We start from the raw sequence: 8041 nt of genomic DNA on the forward strand, positions 1-8041 counted from the left end.
TATAAGGGGTGCTATTTCATTCTGTGTTGCTTTAAAAAAACAAACACTATTTTAAAACCTTCCTGAGGCTTCCAGCAGACAATAGTATTTCTGACCAATAATCTTAGTTATTAGCAAGTGTTGCACATCACTTTAAAGTGCTTCACAAAAATTACTTGCCAGCCTGGTGGCTATTAGTCCTTTCCTGGCATACTGGCAATCTGAAAGAGACTCCAGCTCTTCCTTCCCTGTTTCCCCATCAGGTGGCAAATTTTCCTTAACACGGACAGCCGATGCAAACCATTTACACCAGGCATCCCCAAACTTTGGCCCTCCAGATGTTTTGGACTACAATTCCCATCTTCCCTGACCACTGGTCCTGTTAGCTAGGGATCATGGGAGTTGTAGGCCAAAACATCTGGAGGGCCGCAGTTTGGGGATGCCTGATTTACACGGTTAGCCAAATGAGAAGGCAAGCCATGGGGGGATTATTCAAGTAACTTCTGCTTTTGTACATGAGGATAGCCACTCCAAAACCAACACATTGTTTTATGAAGAGGTGTCTGCCCACTATAATGTGGCAGGTTTCTGGTTTTAGAAAACAGTGTGCAAATTGCAGTAATTTGCTTGAAGCTGAGACAGGCAAATAGGATGCACGCATCTGGCACAGGAAGTTATTTTACTGATGCGATCAAAGTTGTCCATCCATGTCCTAGACTAATACTGGGGTCAGATTCCTTTATTAAAGGTGCGTATCCTTAAAATGCAGCAGAATGCCAGCTTGGCATAGATAGAGCCATACTGGACTTATTTATTTAACAACATTTTATATAGGTAAAAATAAAGATAAAGGATGATTAAGTCCAGTCAAAGGTGACTATGGGGTGCAGTGCTCATCTCGCTTCAGGCCAAGGGAACCAGCGTTTGTCCACAGACAACTTTCCGGGTCATGTAGCCAGCATGACTAAATCACTTCTGGTTCAATGGGACACCATGACAAGGGCCAGAGCACACAGAAACATCATTTACCTTCCCGCCACAGCGGTACCTATTTATCTACTTGCACTGGTGTGCTTTTGAACTGCTAGGTTGGTAGAAGCTGAGACAGAGTAATGGGAGCTCACTCCATCACGAGGATTCGAACTGCCGACCTTCCAATTGACAAACCCAATAGGTTTAGGCCACCCACGCCCCTTTAACATTTTCTATACCACTTGATTGTAATAAAACCTCTAAGTGGTTTCCAAGAAATACTAAAAATATCAGAAAAACTATTTTAAACAATATTAAAATAATTTTTAAAAAACTGTGGAAAATACTGAAACACATCAACATTTACGAGTCGGGGTAGGATTGCCTAAACCTGTTACAAGCAAGTGCCAAAAAGATTGTAGTAAGGGCATTTGCCCAATGTCAAGAGGCAGGTAAATGTAAAGTATGGGTGCTGCTATACTCAAAGGCTTGATTCCTCAGAACTGTGGAGTGGGTATTATGTTGCTACCTGTAACAGTGCCAGTTCTGTAGATCAAAGTGGTTTAGAGGGCACATATTGGGTAAGGCGATCCCACAAGTAAACTAGTCTCAAGCCATTAAGGGCTTTGTATACTAATAGTAACACCTTGAACTCTGCCCGGTAAGAAATCAGCAACCAGTGCAGATATTTGAGCAGGGTCTCACACCAACAGCAGTTTCCAGGTCAGGCACAATGCAGCGCCACTTAGAGTACATTGCAGCAATCCAGACTTGAAGTCACCAGTGTCTGAACTATTGTAGTCAAGTTTTCCCAGTCCAGGAAGAATAAAAGCTGTTGTACCAAGCGCAGCTGGTAAAAGGCGCTTCCAGCCACTGAGTCACCTGCGGCTCCAGTGACAAAGCTGGACCCAGAAGCACCCCTGACTGCATATCTTCTCCTTTAGGGGGAGTGCAGCCCCATTTAGGGCAGACAGTTGACCAGTTTCCCAGACAACAGAACCACTCACCCGCAGTGCCTTTTCCTTGCCTAGATTCAAGTTCAACTTGTTCAATCAAGCTCAGCTCATTGCATAGTCTGAGGAGAAAGACAGCAGGGGGTTACATTCGTTACATTCGTTATTAGCATGTCCCATTGTGTCTTACATTAACTGTGATCCAACCTTGGCTCACCAATTGTCCACTTCTACCACTCCTTATTAGTATTACTTAGCCTAATAACCGATTATGACTCTACCACAGTTGTCACGTTTTTGTTTTTTTTAATTCACGTGCATAAGCTTGTGTCTTAGCCAAGATCTCAAAGGTGGCTCACATTGGAATGCAGCATAAAGTACAATGAGACAATGGAACCCCATCAGGGAAAAAAATGTGTTCTAAATTAACAGCCAACAAGGAAAACAAATGAGTAATAATTTTTTTAAAAAAATCTGTAGGTAGATTCTGACGTTGTTCCAAGAGGACGAAAGCTTTACCTTCTAAACTGTTTGTAGAATTGGTCAGGTGAGCTTTTCTGGATAAAGAGCTCCCATAATTGGGGCACCACTGTGGAGGAAACCATACATCTTAGGTTTATGGACTATGCTTCATGGTGGAGGTACTTACAGCTAGCCTTCCTTCGAATATTTTTAAATCCTCTGGTGATGTGGAAAGCAAAAGAGCTGAAAGCAACACCACCCCTCATTCATCTATGATCTGATTACTTCCTTCCTTAAACCTTTTGATTTCCCTCTTTATGCAGAGATGGGACTCTGTCTCTTGTGCCCTGCCTGTAGCCCTTTATCATGCTGGGTCACTGTGTCCCAAGCAAGGCAGATTGTTTACAGTGCCCATTATGCCCAGGGAAGGTATCTGTCGCCAGTTCTCCTGAAGGATAAAGGAGAGGCTGCAAAGCAAGACAATGGGTGTTAAAAACAAGTCTGCAGATCAGATTCTCTCAGAATAATTTCCAGGGATTTCTGCCCATGGTGTGCATTATTCCTATATTTTTACAATTTTTGTTTTGCCTTTTCTTTCCAAAAGAAAGAGGCTACCTTACAAAATGCCTGAAGTAACAATCAGGATAGTTTATTTGTTGTTTATATTTATTGATTTAAATTTTACTTTATATCTCACCTCTTTTCCATTATATCCCATCTCTCTTTCCAAGGGAGTAAACATCCAGGCACTGAATAGACCCAGAGCTTCTTAGCTTCAGCAAGGCCTCGTGTGTGTCCCTTCAGATCATACACTAGCACCGTATCTACAACATAGTGGTGCTTATTTCCAAGTAAATGTGTTTACCATTCCGTTAGCAAAAGCAAACAGCATTTATTCATGTAGTCATGATACTGTTTTCAGTTTGAAATCCAAATTTCACATGCTTAAGAGTATTTCTTTCTGTTGGAGTGGTATCTAATGCATGCCATCAGCACAAGCGTTTCTACTCGGATAATGGGACTTCCCTACTTCCCCACACCCTTGGTTCTGATTTAAGCCCATGAATACAGTCAAACCTGCTGGTAAATGCTATTCAACCATTTCATGCTGGATTCTCCCTTGGAAGTTTTTTTGCATGAAAAATATTATGTTTAGGTCAGTGGCAGAGTATCCTGGAAGGCTGAAATGTTCTCCTGCTGGTTTCTAAATGTACATGGGATTTATATGTCTGGCTTGTATCCATTTACACTCCTGCATAGTGACTGATCTATTTGCGTCATATAGTATCAGAAGGGCTTTGTTGGCAAGTGATGGCTTCCATCACATGTTGAAGATGGGGGGGGGGGGCTGTGCTGGATCACACCAAAGACCCATCTAGTCCAGCCTCCTTTTCTTACAGTGGCCACCCAGATGCCAGTGAGACACCGGCAAGCAAGACCTGAGTGCAAGGCACTCTCCCTATCCTTCCCATTTGTTATTCCCAGCAACTGATATCCAGCAGTGGAGGTAGAAGAATAAGCAGTTGAATGAGCCCCTGGTGGTGTGGCGAATATTATTAAGGATGGGTGACACCTGCCTTGAGAGCAGTACATGTGAAAAGGATCTAGGAGTCTTGGTAGACCACAAACTTGACATGAGTCAGCAGTGTGATGCAGCAGCTAAAAAAGCCAATGCAATTCTGGGCTGCATCAATAGGAGTATAGCATCTAGATCCAGGGAAGTAGATCTGGTCAGACCTCACCTGGAGTACTGTGTCCAGTTCTGGGTACCACAGTTCAAAAAGGATTCTGACAAGCTGGAACGTGTCCAGAGGAGGGCAACAAAAATGGTCAAAGGCCTGGAAACGATGCCTTATGAGGAACGGCTTAGGGAGCTGGGTATGTTTGGCCTGGAGAAGAGAAGGTTAAGGGGTGATATGATAGTCATGTTCAAATATATGAAAGGATGTCATATGGAGGAGGGAGAAAGATTGTTTTCTGCTGCTCCAGAGAAGCGGACATGGAGCAATGGATTCAAACTTCAAGAAAGAAGATTCCACCTAAACATTAGGAAGAACTTCCTGACAGTAAGAGCTGTTCTGCAGTGGAATTTGCTACCAAGGAGTGTGGTGGAGTCTCCTTCTTTGGAGGTCTTTAAGCAGAGGCTTTATGGGCAAAGATTGTTGTTGTTGTTGTTGTTTAGTCATTTAGTTGTGTCTGACTCTTCGTGACCGCATAGACCAGAGCACACCAGGCACTCCTGTCTTCCACTGCCTCCCGCAGTTTGGTCAAACTCATCTTGGTAGCTTCGAGAACACTGTCCAACCATCTTGTCCTCTGTCGTCCCCTTCTCCTTGTGCCCTCAATCTTTCCCAGCATCAGGGTCTTTTCCAGGGAGTCTTCTCTTCTCATGAGGTGGCCAAAGTATATTGGAGCCTCAGCTTCAGGATCTGTCCTTCCAGTGAGCACACAGGGCTGATTTCCTTCAGAATGGATAAGTTTGATCTTCTTGCAGTCCATGGGACTCTCAAGAGTCTCCTCCAACACCATAATTCAAAAGCATCAATCCTTTGGCACTCAGTCTTCTTTATGGTCCAGCTCTCACTACATTAAAAAACACAATAAATTGCAGCAACATACAAAACATAACTGGGATCCTTTCTGTGGTGGTGGTGGTAGTCCTGTGGAGTCCAGCCAGAGCAGGTCCTGATGTTGTTGCCTTTGCCTGTCTCCCTGTCTCCAACCTTGAATCCTTCCTACAATTGATGCTGAAACAGGCTCTAAGGAATCCTTCCTGTTGCCAGCTAAGCCTTCAGCCTTCTCCTCATCATCCCACCCCTTTTCCACCTGAAGGTGGCACTTCCTGAAAAGGGACAAATTGTGCCCGAGGGCATGCGTATTGTGTGCTATGCCACAGAGCACAGAACCTGTCATGGGATTTGGCTCTTTGAGCATTGCACTTGCATGCTTTCCAAGTGACACAGGCTTTTGGTCTCCACAGCTTTGAAGTTTTAAAGCTGCGCAGATGGGGCGAATGAAAGGCTTACAAAGCAAAAGGGACTTTCTATGAGGTCTTCAAGTGGCAAGGTTTCCCTGGCTCCGGAGCTTTTTATTTCTCTTTCTGTGGCTTGCATTCCTTAGCTCTGGTGGTCCCAATTCTGACAGACTTGGTCAGCAGCCAAGCCTCAAGAGTCTGTTTCCGTTTTTCCAGCTTAGTGCTGCCTCTTCTTGGTGGGAGAGTGATGTACCGTATTGCTCAATTCCACTCAACAAGCAAGCAAAGCCACTGAGCAAAACATTATCAATTTACTCACCGAGTTCTCTCTCTTCCTCTCACTACTTCCTCACACACCTCTCTTTAGATGGGAAAGGTTAATCCTCCCTGATCTGGTAGCTGATGCTCACAGAGGATGGAGTTAGGTATCACGAGGGAACCAGCTGGACTAGAATATCTCCATCCTGGAGTCTCAAGGGAAGGCATGTTTAAATATCTCCATCCTGGAGTCTCAAGGGAAGGCATGTTTTTTTGTACACCTGTGAAACAAGGCTTCCTGGCTGCCTTCTTAACTCTGTGCGAGTTCACATGTCTTTCTCCTCTTAAGTGTTCAGAAAACGATCATGAAAATTGTTGACTCGTATTCCGGCAAGTGAAACTGAGAGGCAAAAGGTGAGGTCATCTTCGTCTGCTGCTGCTTCATCACCATCAGGGTGGAGAATGTGGCATTGGAGTTTTTCCCTTTGGGCTCCTATAGTTGCTGTTCCTCCAGTCCCTGGGATTTGGAGACTTCAAGATTGGGGGTTGGTCTCAGTGGGGAGCTTTCTCTGATTTCCATCTGCCTGCTCTGCTCCTCTTTTCTTGCTTTAGGACTTTCAGTTTGAGATATTTATCCTCTAGAGCCCTCCAGATGTTTTGGGACTACAACTCTCATCATCCCTAGCTAACAGGACCAGTGGTCAGGGATGATGGGAATTGTAGTCCCAAAACATCTGGAGGGCCAAGTTTGACCATGCCTGCTCTAGAGCTGTGGCTAGAACAAAGGAGTCCTGATCGAGCCTGAGCAAAATACTTGAACTACCATAGTGGCCTGGTTGACAATTAGCTTCATACTGGGGGCTGTATAACTGAGCAACGGTGAAAAGGCCAGCAGTTTTAGACCTGCCTGCTGACTTACTCCAGTACAATGTATGGGCCAATGGTTCTTTAATCCCCTCCTCTTCCTCAGTGCACAACATAGACTTGGACAGAGCTCTCCCCTGAAGATGTATCACAGCTGCACAGTCCCCTGTGTGAGTCAAAACACAGGCAAATGGGAGTGAGCAGCTGAGGAGTATCTGAATGCTGCCAATGTTTCTGTTGCTGTTGGCACAGGGAGATTTTTTTTGCAATATGTGAGCTCCCATAGGAGAAAGTGACCGAGTTGCCTAACGAAGAGCTGCCTAAGCAACAAGGAGGGTTCTATCTTGGAGGCCAAATGAGAAGCCCTGTGGGCCAAACTTTGGTTTGCTGCTAGCCTGTTTCAGGACTACTGAGAAACTAGGAACTGTGTCCTTGCACAGATATGAGACTATTTCTCATCTCTAGGCTCAGACCACAGCTCGACAGCATGACCTTTCCAGCCATCCTTCAGCCTTCCTTCTGTAATTGACTTGGCTATATGCACATTAGCTTGGGAGGGAATAGATCATAGGAATATAGTTGCCCAGACCTGTCTGCCCTCTGCTGTGGAAATGCATGTTGTTTCCATAGTCAGAAGGCACGGGATATAGCAACTTTGCTAAAGCTAAACAGGTTTGTGTCTGGTCAGCGCCTGGTTTGGAGACTGCCTTGGATACCCTCTGTATGCTACTTGGAATTACATTGTGGAAGCAAGGTGAGAAATTAAATTAAAAACCCATGTTTTGAACCTTCCTCAGCCTGGTGCCATTCAGAAGTCATCTGGAGAATACCAGGTTAAGGGATGTAGAGTTCCTTCAATGGTTCTGAGCTATTAAGTAGAAATTTATTTTTGTAAAAGTTGCATATGAAGGATTATCAGTGACAAGATGACTATATGTTACCTCTGCTATCCAAAGTAGCATGCTTCTGAGGATCTGTTACTGAGGATCATCAGCAGGAGTGTTCTTGTGCTTATGTCCTGTCTGTGGGCTTCACTTAGGCATTTGGTTTTAGGAGCATAATGCTGGACTAGTAGGGCTTTGGCCTGATCTACCAAGGCTGCTCTTAATTGTCTGCCTTGATTTTGTTGATGGCTTCCTTTTTGTTTGTTTTTTGTCCATTCTGTTCATTTCCCCTCCCCCCCAACATAATTACGCAGAAGATCAGGCAGGCTGGGACAGAGTTCTGTTTCCTATTAGTGAGTAGGCAGCTGTGGTGGGGATGGAGTTGAGTGATCTGGTCCTAATTTTGCGTCTGGCTCTCCCCGTGTTCAATTGCAGCCTTGATCTTCTGATGCAAACTTGATCCAAATCATCCAATAAATGATTTTGTTGTTTGGTGTTACAGATATAACACCAAACTCCAATTTGTCCTCCAAACAATCATAAAATCAGTGAGAGTAAGAGAGTTTGGTGGACTCAATGTGTCTGATTAGGAATTTTAACCATCTTTGCCTTCTGTGTCAAGCTGAATCCTGCCCTCATAATTAAACTGGTTCCCAATTCAGTAAAGATTTTCTTCTTTCTCTCCCGCCATCCCC

At 44.4% G+C, this 8041-nt stretch overlaps 1 protein-coding gene across 2 annotated transcripts in view; it reads left to right on the plus strand.

Annotated features, from left to right (window-relative positions):
- Positions 1–8041, plus strand: part of MGAT1 (alpha-1,3-mannosyl-glycoprotein 2-beta-N-acetylglucosaminyltransferase) — a 44177-nt gene that overhangs the window by 13003 nt on the left and 23133 nt on the right. The window lies entirely within an intron of this gene.

The sequence above is a fragment of the Zootoca vivipara genome, chromosome 2 (assembly GCF_963506605.1).
Source record: "Zootoca vivipara chromosome 2, rZooViv1.1, whole genome shotgun sequence".
NCBI classification, from domain to species: Eukaryota; Metazoa; Chordata; class Lepidosauria; order Squamata; family Lacertidae; genus Zootoca; species Zootoca vivipara.